The following is an 11,061-nucleotide window of genomic DNA, read 5'->3' as shown; positions in this document are numbered from 1 at the left end:
AGGGGAAAGGAGAAAAAGACCTAAAGATAAAAAGTAATGAGAAAGGTTAAATAGACCTCCTGTTATGCAATATGGACCCTTAATTTTCCAACCTTCCTCACTTCATCTTTTGTCCTCTTTCTCCTTTCCCCGCATTGAGTCTATAATTCTTTGAGTCTCAACTCCAGCTTTATTTAGTATTCCTTCCAGCGTTGCAAGATTCGGCTACTTTGCGCCAAATTTGGCTACCCTTTTATTAGTTTGATGTAAAAAATATCAGTTGGCACATTGGCTACTTTTTGGGCTACATATTATTTATAAATATATTAGTTGAATAAAAATGCACTTTAAAATGTTGTCTTGTCGCTTTTTATTAATTAGAGACCCAAATAAAACAAATAATTGTGTTTTTCAAATAAATTTTTGTTTGTCTCCTTTATAATAAATTCATTTATTATAAAATAAATGAATTTATTATTTCTAAATAAAAATTGAAAGTGTCTGTAAAAGCAATTTTTAAAAATAATCTTTTTTGTGGTAAACTTTTAATACTTATTACTATAATGTAGACATGTTAATACTTAAATATACTTGTATATTTAAGGATCGGGTCAAAATATACTTGTGGCCCAAAACACCATGACTTCTTCCAATGTGGCCCAGAGAAACAGAAAGGTTGGACACCCCTGGATTAGGTTGAGTTTGGTCAACCAAACCATACAACGATAGGCTCTTCTCGTTGAGAATTCTTGGACACTTTCAGCCATAACTTCTTCCACACTTCGGTCGTGCATTTATCAGTTAATTCTTGCCAAGCGAAGCCGATATTGTTTATGGCATCCACGATGTTATATATTTTTTTCCAAAATTGCACCATAGATTGAAAAAAAGTACACCTTTTTGCCACCTTTTTCTGATCGGTTCGTGTTAGTAAATAATTGTATTATATATGAATCAATGAAATGCCGCGATAACTTAAATCAGTGTAGTTTGAACTTTTTATAAAGCTTCGAGCAGACCACGTTATATCGAATCAGCGTTAAGTGGGATCTTACTGTACTTTTATTATTAGTTATTTTTGTGATGTTAAACGCTATAAATTATGGATTTCTGTAACTGTGGAAAAATTACAAATAATTGTTATTTTCTTTATTATTATTGATAACTGTATTCGCCTCCCCTTTCAAAGATTTTTGTTTCCTTATTAAATAAATATAAATAAGTAACTAATTAACTGATTATATGGCAGTTTTAATTAAAACCAATATTTTAGGTGTTCATTATAAGGAGGATCAAATGTACGAGTATTAAGAAACTTAGTTAGTTAGTCTGTTCTTTACACAGCTCAATATAGTTTTTGAGCAAATGTAATTAAAATTTTGAGTAATTACTCTTTCATTCAGAAATTGTTGACTACTACTTTTGGTCGTGTTATCTTTAATCTCTCGCCTGCAGCAGGCAATCTTTCTGTCAGATCAACGTAATTTGGCATTTCGATAGGAAAAAACCAGCAATGCTTTGCATAACTTTCTCGGCTAAAACTTACGTATGGCATAACTTGGAAGCTTTTTGAGATACGGCCACGTATCTGAGCATCTCCCGAACCAACGGCCATTGCTTTTCCTGTTTGATTGGTTGGTTGATTACCATTTCATATTTGGTTGTGAATGGGACGTTACAGTTAATATTAGAAAACAATTTCAATTTCTTGATTCATGAAAATAAACAACAATTTTCTGTTGAAAAACGAAAATTTTGTATTGTACGGATTGGCCAATGAAATTGCGCCAATCCGTACAATACGAGCATCACAATCTTAGCAAGCGCAAAACACATATTGAGAGTTTTCCAATATGCCAATCAAAAGTCATTGGTTAATTTGCCTCAAAATAATTTTCGTTTTTTCTTAATTTTCTTAAATAAATATAAATAAGATCGATTTATTTTTCTTTTTAAAGTAGATTTTTGTCGTTTTTATTTAGTTTTGTTACATTTTCTATTTTCTTTTTATAATTTATTTAACATTTCATGATAAACACAGCAGTGGTATAGTAAAATAATCAAAATGTTAACATGCTTTTCATTTCAATATTTGCTGTTCTTACATTTTGCTCGGGGATCGCCTGACATATCTATTAGTACTACATATATTTAAAAATAAACTGTATTAATAAAACGTGTGTAGAATTACAAACTTATGAGACTTGTTTAATTTTTCCACGCTTTCGTTGCAAACGACGAACACAGAATAGTAATATAAACAGCATAAAGGTTTGACATTGAAATTAGTGACTCCCTCCTTAGTAGAATTTCTGATCTCAAGTTCTTTACTTCATATTTATTGCAAAGGAAATTAATGCATTGAATGTAAAATAATCTCGTATAAAATATGAGATGTAAAATAATTCATATCTCTAACTTATTTGCATGATAATAATACTAAGAATAAAAGAAATAAACTGATAAATGTTGCTTCTTTAAAGTTAAATCAAGTAAAATAAAACTGTTAGTTTAGAACTAGGGTTTCTCAAACGGGATCCCGGTTGTTTTTTTTAACCCGGGAAATCCCGCAAATTTCTTAAAAATTTACTTTTATCTTATTTTTTTTTAATGTTGAGGAATTTTGCAAATAGAAAGCATAATAAACTCATTCACTGTAAGAATACATTTGTATTTATTAATTTTAAACCTATCTATTAAATTTTAAAATTTTTGCTCGTTATGGTATGTCACAAATGGTCAATAATCAATACGCAGGTTATTTGTGGCAGGACTCTGAAAATTCTTTACTTGTCGGAACCTGTAATATATGTAATAATTGCGCTTATGCTGTCTTAACTTTTAACCATGCCCAGTAGCTCTAATAGCTTCGTAACGCCAGGTTGTGCAAATTGGGCAAGGATACAAACGAGTATGAAGTCTGCAAGTATGATGTTTTTCTTCATAAACCTGATTATTGAAGCCAAACGAATTGCCGAATTATCGAGCTATAAGCTTGATGTTTCTATTAAAGCAGCCGAGGTAGACAAATCAAGAATGCTAGAGAGCAAAAGAAATACTACAATCTCAAAAACGAACTCGAAATCTTCCAGGTTACAGGTGAAAAAACACATATCTGTCTTCTCTTAAATGCATTAAACACAATTCCAATCACATCAATTGAATCGGAAAGGGCATTCTCGGTGGCAAGACTTTTCATTACTAAAATAAGAATTAGAGTGAGTGATCGGAGTATTGATCATCTTCGCTTTATAAAATCTTATAAAAATTTACAATATTTTGTATTATATTTTATTTAAAAAACGAAAATTACCTTCTAAGTTAGAAGCTTGATCTAATTTCATTTTTTTAATTTTTAACTCAATTCAAAGCACTTTTTTTGTTGTTTTTGTATGCAGTTCCCAGCAAACTTTAATAAATTTTTTTCTATTTGTGAAAATTTCTACGTAATCCAAAGATAATTTGTTATTATATATCTTACACAGCATTATTAATATGATTTTGGATGTTACAGAACTTTAAAATTACTTTAAAAAATGAAAAATAATTATATCATTTGGTTTCAAGATATTTTGTATACCTTAAAAATAATTAATTCTATCCCAGGATTTCCCGGGATCTCGGGACAAGCAAAAGANATGCACTAAACACGATTTCAATCACATCAATTGAATCGGAAAGGGCATTCTCGGTAGCAAGACTTTTCATTACTAAAATAAGAATTAGAGTGAGTGATCGGAGTATTGATCATCTTCGCTTTATAAAATCTTATAAAAATTTACAATATTTTGTATTATATTTTATTTAAAAAACGAAAATTACCTTCTAAGTTAGAAGCTTGATCTAATTTCATTTTTTTAATTTTTAACTCAATTCAAAGCACTTTTTTTGTTGTTTTTGTATGCAGTTCCCAGCAAACTTTAATAAATTTTTTTCTATTTGTGAAAATTTCTACGTAATCCAAAGATAATTTGTTATTATATATCTTACACAGCATTATTAATATGATTTTGGATGTTACAGAACTTTAAAATTACTTTAAAAAATGAAAAATAATTATATCATTTGGTTTCAAGATATTTTGTATACCTTAAAAATAATTAATTCTATCCCAGGATTTCCCGGGATCTCGGGACAAGCAAAAGACCGGGAAATGAGAAACCCTATTTAGAACATTGCTTTTTTCTTTTCAAACTAAGTCATAAATATTCATTATAAATAAATGTATGAGATTCGTTCACCCAGCATATATAAAAAATAAATTAACGTTCAGCAGAATTTCAACATTTTTACTCTTTATTAAAAGTAATTTTCTTCTTGACCGTTAAGAAAACTATTTTTTGTGTATTCCTGTCTAATTTTGTCATTAAATAATAGCAAAATATCGCTAATACGACTTCAGTTTATATACTGTAAAAAACATAAAAAAAATAAGTCGATCTTTTATGTGTGAGATCCGAATAGTCCCTGGGTCTAATTAACAATTTAAATATAAAGTTAAAAGTATGAAGTAAAATATTCTTTCATTTTGGGTGTGAAATTATCATTTTCTAACGTTGGAAAACTGATAAAAGAGCCACTTCCTTTAACGGAAGTAGATACACCCTTTTCTTTTCCATTTATCTACCACAAATCTCACACCCTGGGAATTGTCGACCCCTCAATAACTCCTCTTTTCCTCCGTTCACGTGAAAGAATCCAAATATGCTGATTGGTCACAAATCATGAGATATAGTCAAAGATCTACATGATTCGGGGAGTACGTCAGGAGATCTCATAGAGGAGAGAAGCATCCCATATTTGCTCCATAAGGCCAACGCCCTTAGTCGTATCCCATCGAGTTTAATAATGAGTTTAATTAGGAGAATAGAAGAAACTTTTAATATTGTGCCAAATCAAGACCTCTCCATGAAACGAAGTATAATCATAAAATACAGAAGATAAAGATAAAGTAAACTTTGAGGTAGTAGGATTTTAATTGAAATTGTGAGCTCTCTCTCTCGTTAACCTCTCAATCGTTTAATATCTAAATCGTTTATATTTAATTATTGAGTATCTCCATTTTGTGTAATTTTATTTACTTTCGTTTTATTAAATTCTTTTATTATTTGTTAAGAGATGTCTTTCAATTATCTGAATCGAATCCGTGTTATCTTCGTCACACGCGTGTTAATCCGCGTATCTAAATTTGATTAACTGGTGTCGGGATCCTGACTAGAGAACGGAAGATTATGAAATCTTTAGTCTCGCTTTAAAATTTAACTTCAAAACTGTAAGTCCCTCCGCCCTCGATTTTCGTTGAATTAGGAAAAGCCATTCTTTTGGGCAACTGAGGACTATTCTAGAGAATAGACGCCGATTAAGTGACACACGAGTAATAAACTACTCCGTATCCCCGGCTAGCTTCTCACATATGTTTCTAAAGTATTTATGATTAATTAAAATATTAGATTCGGTACAGTTTACTGTAATTTTCTATACATGTTTATTATTAATCTCTAGAATATGTTTCTACTTATAGGTATTTTGTTCTATTTACTTGAATATTTTAATACATTTAAAAGTGTTTTAATACTATATATTTAGTAAAACCATTTTTTTACTCGTCATCGGACATACACTGTATTGCGTAAGAGACTGCAGCCTGAAATAATAATAAATTGTAATTATTGTATATTTCACAAAATATAAATTGACGAAGTATTAAATAATTTATCACTTACTTCATTCTCGGCTTCATCCTTGAATTCCAAAATAGAAAAGCAATCCGGATATTCTGCTTCCAGATCCTCCTATGTAGAATAAAATGCATACAGTACTGTGAATTTCACAAATCGAATAATAGTCGAACCTCAATAACAACAACATCAAAATGATAAGAACACAAAAATGGCTATTTTTTATGTTCTTATCAATGGCTATTGTTCAGAGGTATGACTGAATTTACACTCAAAATCATTAATTTACTTTGTAAGTATGCTTTTAATATTTAAACTTACCCGTTGCATTTTTGATTCACAAACCATATTTATAATTTCAAGAAGAGAATTTTTTCCAAAACACTGAATAAAACTTTTAACCTAAGTAGGCAAAATGATATATAATATATATATAATAAATTAAATTATAAGTAATATTATAAATATAATATATGTGTTTACATATTCTATAAATGCTATAATATCATAAATATACCGGAAAACTGGGGATACTTTGTGACACTTTTCGCTTTGTTTGTTTTTAACTACTGGATTATTGAATCAAATATGTCGTCATTTTACTTCTTAACAACGTCATTACCCATTCATCATCTCTTTTTGTTTTCTCACAACCGAAAAAAGTATCACATATCTCATAAACTGCTCAATTTCTTGTTTATCAGAAAGAATACAATAAAGCACAATGTAGCGACCTTATCTAGCTATAATCTTAGGTAACATCATTGTACAGGTTATCAGTATCTTATCCGCAATTAAGTTTTGAAATGAATATAAATTTGCCCTATCGGAAAAGTGGGTTTTAGTGTCATGTCAAAAAGTTTCCCTGCAGTTTCAGAGAGTAACAACGGTTAATTAAAGTTTATTTTTTAAAATAGTAGAAATCTTAACAACGGTATTTAAAAAGTTCAAAATACTTTATTCCTGTAATAATCAGGAAGCTCGTTTTCGATGCAGTTATATATCTTCGATTTGCGGGATTCAGGATAATCTGCAACCATATTTTATGTTTTCAACTTTTTAAAATTTAAAATTAACAAATATTTTAACAAACTTAAAAATTAGCTTTATGTTAATAAGATTCATAAACAAATAATTTATATAAATTACCGCAAACTTGTCTTGAAACACGTTTCGAATTAGGTCTGCAGGCAACTTTGCAGATTAACAATGTGCAAAAGAATAAAATGTAGATCTTCATTTCGACTGTAAAATAGGACTTATGTAAATTGATATTTAAATAAACTTAACGAATTTTCAAAAATTAATAAATATTTCTGTCAAAAATGTGATTTAAATATATATACTTAAGATCACTTTTCTAAAGAGACTAATTATTATTTCATGGAATATATTTATTCATCTCATAAATATTAGACATTTAAGTCTGTTTTTAATCTGTATAAAGAATAATCAATTACTAAATAACGAAACTAATTTTTAATTTCTCCTTAAAACTTAAATTTGTTGATAAAGATAACTTGAAACTTGTTAAATTGATTTGTTTTATACAGTATTATTATTAATTTGATTTAAATTTTTGATTTACATAATTAAGAATGTTATTAAATAAAGAGGAGACATAAAAATAAAGTGAACATTATAACGACAGACAGTATATAGGCTACTACTGATAGCAGGAAGGATGAGACAGTTAAGACCGTGGAGAAATACAGCATCGAATCAGTGCGACTTTCCCGTAATTTTTTACAGATTAAACAGATATATCAAGCCCCATCCTTTATTGACTAGTGTTTCCTTTCAGGCCTAGCCAAAACGAAGAATAAAGGCTTTCTTTGTGCTCCCGGAGACAGAACTAGTTTGTTTTAAAAAATAGTACATGTCATTAATAACAGATGTTTCATCATAATTGGAAAATGAGTAGGAGGGTCCAATTTCGATAACTACCTTAAAACGTTAAGGTACGTTTTGAAGCATAATATCATTTAATTAAAACTGAATGTAATTTTTTAAATAATTCCACATTGCTAATAACTTTATTATATTTTTATCGTTAATATTGTTACTAGTAATGATATTATTGACACTGCCAAAGCTTAACAACATCTTTCTAACAGTCATCTGCAAAAAGTTAAAATATTTCTAATTGTTTATTTGCCGAAATCTTTGGAAATTGTATGGTAATTAGAACTCTCTATCAAGATGACTATGTCTTAATTGAATATTTGAATACATATATATTTACCCAAAATATAGTCAATACAAGCTTTAACTGATCAAATATATCATATTTTTTTATTCTACTATAAGCAAGTTCCTCCAATATCGTACAATTGATATTTCCTCTTGTAAATGGTTTAATCATTGCTTAAAAAGTTGAGAAATGTAACTAGAAAACAATGGGCCAGATGGAAACGAAGTGGAAACCGTCGTCACTTTCACTTACATTATATACTCCAAAAACAATTTTATAAAGAATGCCAAGTATCTTTTGGAAATTACTTCTTAAGTGTTCTTTCTAATTATGCTTTTGACACCTCGTACGGTTTGGAGATTTATTCCTAAGTTTTTCCGAGAAATACCTAAGAAAAAACAACATATACCTGACGACATGATATATGAGATTTACAACAATATTAAAGCTAGATTTTTTCGTATTTTACCTGATAATAATTTTACAGCTCTTTCTTGTAATAATTTTACCAATCGTTATAGCCTATCGTTTTCAGAAGTCAAAAAAACCATTGCCAAGCTAAAACACTTAAATTTTAGTCCAGATCGTGTTCCTGCCATCTATTTTTTTGTTGTTTTTTACATTACTACCTATCCTATCTAAACTTTTTCCAGACTACTTTAATATAGCTATAAATATATTCCGAAACAATAGCATTCATCTACAATAAAAGTTATAAGTAAAAATACACTAATCAAATAAACAAAGTATACTTCTTTCTGAACAAATTTTGTCATCTATTATATACTAATAATGTTGAAGTGGCAAGAGTTAGACTGGGATTACCTAATTTCAAAGAACGAGTCAAATATATCGATCGAATTTTAACCATTTCGTTGATAACATGTCTCCTGTTGAACGTTATTATTATTAGGACTTTACAAAATAGAAACATTTATGCAACGATTTCTACATAATGTGAGATTTTATTATGTCCTTATGTCATTTTGTCTTCCCTTTTTTATATTTCTTGTTATTATATAATTTTTATTGTATTTATTTTTATTGTTAATTTTAATTGTGTTTTATTGTAATCTTGGGTAATTTTGTTTTCTGGATTATATGATAATATGGACAATAGATTTCCACGCAGTTAAAGGTGGAAATCTATTGTCCATCTACAGTAACGATTAAATATAAAGTAAATAAATTATACATACCTCAAAAAATAAGATCCGAACACTAAAAAGAAGTGCGGGTAGCCACGTGCACATTGTAAGACCGGAGATATTTAAATGATTAAAAGAACAAACAAAGATATGCAACAGATGGAAACTGGTTAATTCAGTAACGAATATGACATGAATGGTCCGCTATGCAGGCCGATATATGGCGAGGCATACTATCAATGAGACGATTGATGGTTGTCAGAGGTAGTCTTTCCCAAGCTGTGTCCACTGCAGTGTGTATGTGGTCTACGGTACATGGCGGTGTGCCCACCGGTGGCCGAGTGGACTCCGTCACCGCCTCTTGGTGGTGACCAGACCCTAAAAACCGGAGTTCGATCGGGGGTTCGCGACTCACTCGGACGAGCTGGCAGCTGGAGTTTTTTCCAGGTTTTCCTCCTAGCCAATAACGCCTGAATAGGGGCCAGGTTTCCCTCCAAGTCCTCCCGGAAGGCATTCTGTCTCCCTTTCTCGCGGGGGTCGTCTCTTATAAGACCGGCTTTGGTCACGTAGTGACCTCTCTCCTGTCTTCCTCGGATTGGTCGTCTTCTATAAGACCGCCTCTTCCTCACTGTTTCTTCAGGAGTGAATGCGACAAGCTGGGCACTCCTTTATCGGCTATGGAATGGAATGGTACATGGCGGTAGTTCTCGGTGTACTCCACAGGAGTTCTATGGGAGAGAGATCCAGAGAAGATGACGGCCGGCCAGAAAAGGATATGTATTCCGTTAAGGCTGATGAGAGTTCGCCATTCAACGTGCGGTCGGACATTGTCTTGCTGGTACATAGTGTCGGGTGCAGGTAGTGCAGAGGCTGTACCACAGGTCCCACAATTCGTGTGACGTACTGGTCCGCTGTCAGAGTACGAGAAATTTACACTGGTGCCGATCGATGCCTCCATGATATTCGTTTCGCTCCGAGAAAACGGCTAGCACGTAGCGTTTCCGGGAAACCGCCACACTCGTCATTTCCCTACAGATAGAGGCTGTATTCATTCGTCATTCAGTGGTCCAGTTACGATGGCAACAATACAAGTCCAGGTATGTGTGTAGCCCTGTGTCGAGCGCTTAACGGCACCCCGGTTGTTGGTTTCAATGCATGTAGCCGACTTAATAAAACCTGTTGAAAATGATTTGGTTGAACACAGAATGACCTGTTTTCTGCAACGTGCTGCTTCGGATGTCACGTACCGCAGCGAACGGCTCCGACGGTCGTTCGGCGAATCTGACAGTCTGTACGCTTTGTTGTGCGCTGGTGTGATCCACTCTATCTTCTGCGTGTTCGCAGATGTATTTATGTCTATCGAGTAACACACCGCTGGATGGTGCTCACGTCGTTTTCATCACGCGTGGAAACTGCGTGCAACGACAAACCGAGGTCGTGCAGTCCAGGATACGGTTTCGTTCCCCAGTTGTAAATTAAAGGTATTTGGCCCGCTTACGCCTCCCTGGCATTTTCTACGCTTCTTTGAAAGTTGGGCTGCGCGAGCCGTCACTGATAGCATTTACTACCCGAGCTGGTTACTGGTCTTTATAGTCCGAAACTAAGTAACATATGAACCGATTGCTCACCTCTGTCATCTCTATTGCTCCTGCAATTTGCATATGGCTATGCGCATTTCTTTGCAGTGATTCCATTTCGTTTTTCTGACGAATGTACTGTACTTACCTGCTACAGAAACTGCAGTACTTCCGTTATATAGACTACCTTAATCGTGTTTTTTTTTTCCTTTTTATTTAGTGGCAGGTTGTTTTTATACGATAGAAAACGTTCCAGGAATTTCTGTATATTTACATTTATAAATTATAACATTGGGTCGTATTACATGTTTTATGAAAATAATAAATATAAAACTATATGTTCGATTACAAATTTTAATAAAGTAAATTAAACCGGGTATTTGTTGAGGTTTTGTATTTTTCATGTAGGAATGTTGTTTTGCATTTTCAAATGTTTTTTTCATTTTTAGCATTTAAATATTTAAATATTTTATTATTAAAGTATA

General features: G+C 31.8%; 1 protein-coding gene across 1 annotated transcript in view; it reads right to left on the bottom strand.

The window, feature by feature from the left end:
* LOC111634864 overlaps nucleotides 1-10,397 on the bottom strand; it is a 21,029-nt gene extending 10,632 nt beyond the window's left edge. The window contains exon 1 of the mRNA XM_023379705.1: nucleotides 9,051-10,397. The gene's annotated coding sequence lies outside the window, so the exon portion shown is untranslated. The remainder of the gene's footprint in view (nucleotides 1-9,050) is intronic.
* Between the last annotated feature and the right edge of the window lie 664 nt (nucleotides 10,398-11,061).

Source organism: Centruroides sculpturatus, unplaced genomic scaffold (assembly GCF_000671375.1).
Source record: "Centruroides sculpturatus isolate CEXI.00-Female unplaced genomic scaffold, Cexi_2.0 scaffold918, whole genome shotgun sequence".
Classification (NCBI taxonomy): domain Eukaryota; kingdom Metazoa; phylum Arthropoda; class Arachnida; order Scorpiones; family Buthidae; genus Centruroides; species Centruroides sculpturatus.
This window is presented reverse-complemented; position numbering and strand designations above follow the sequence as displayed.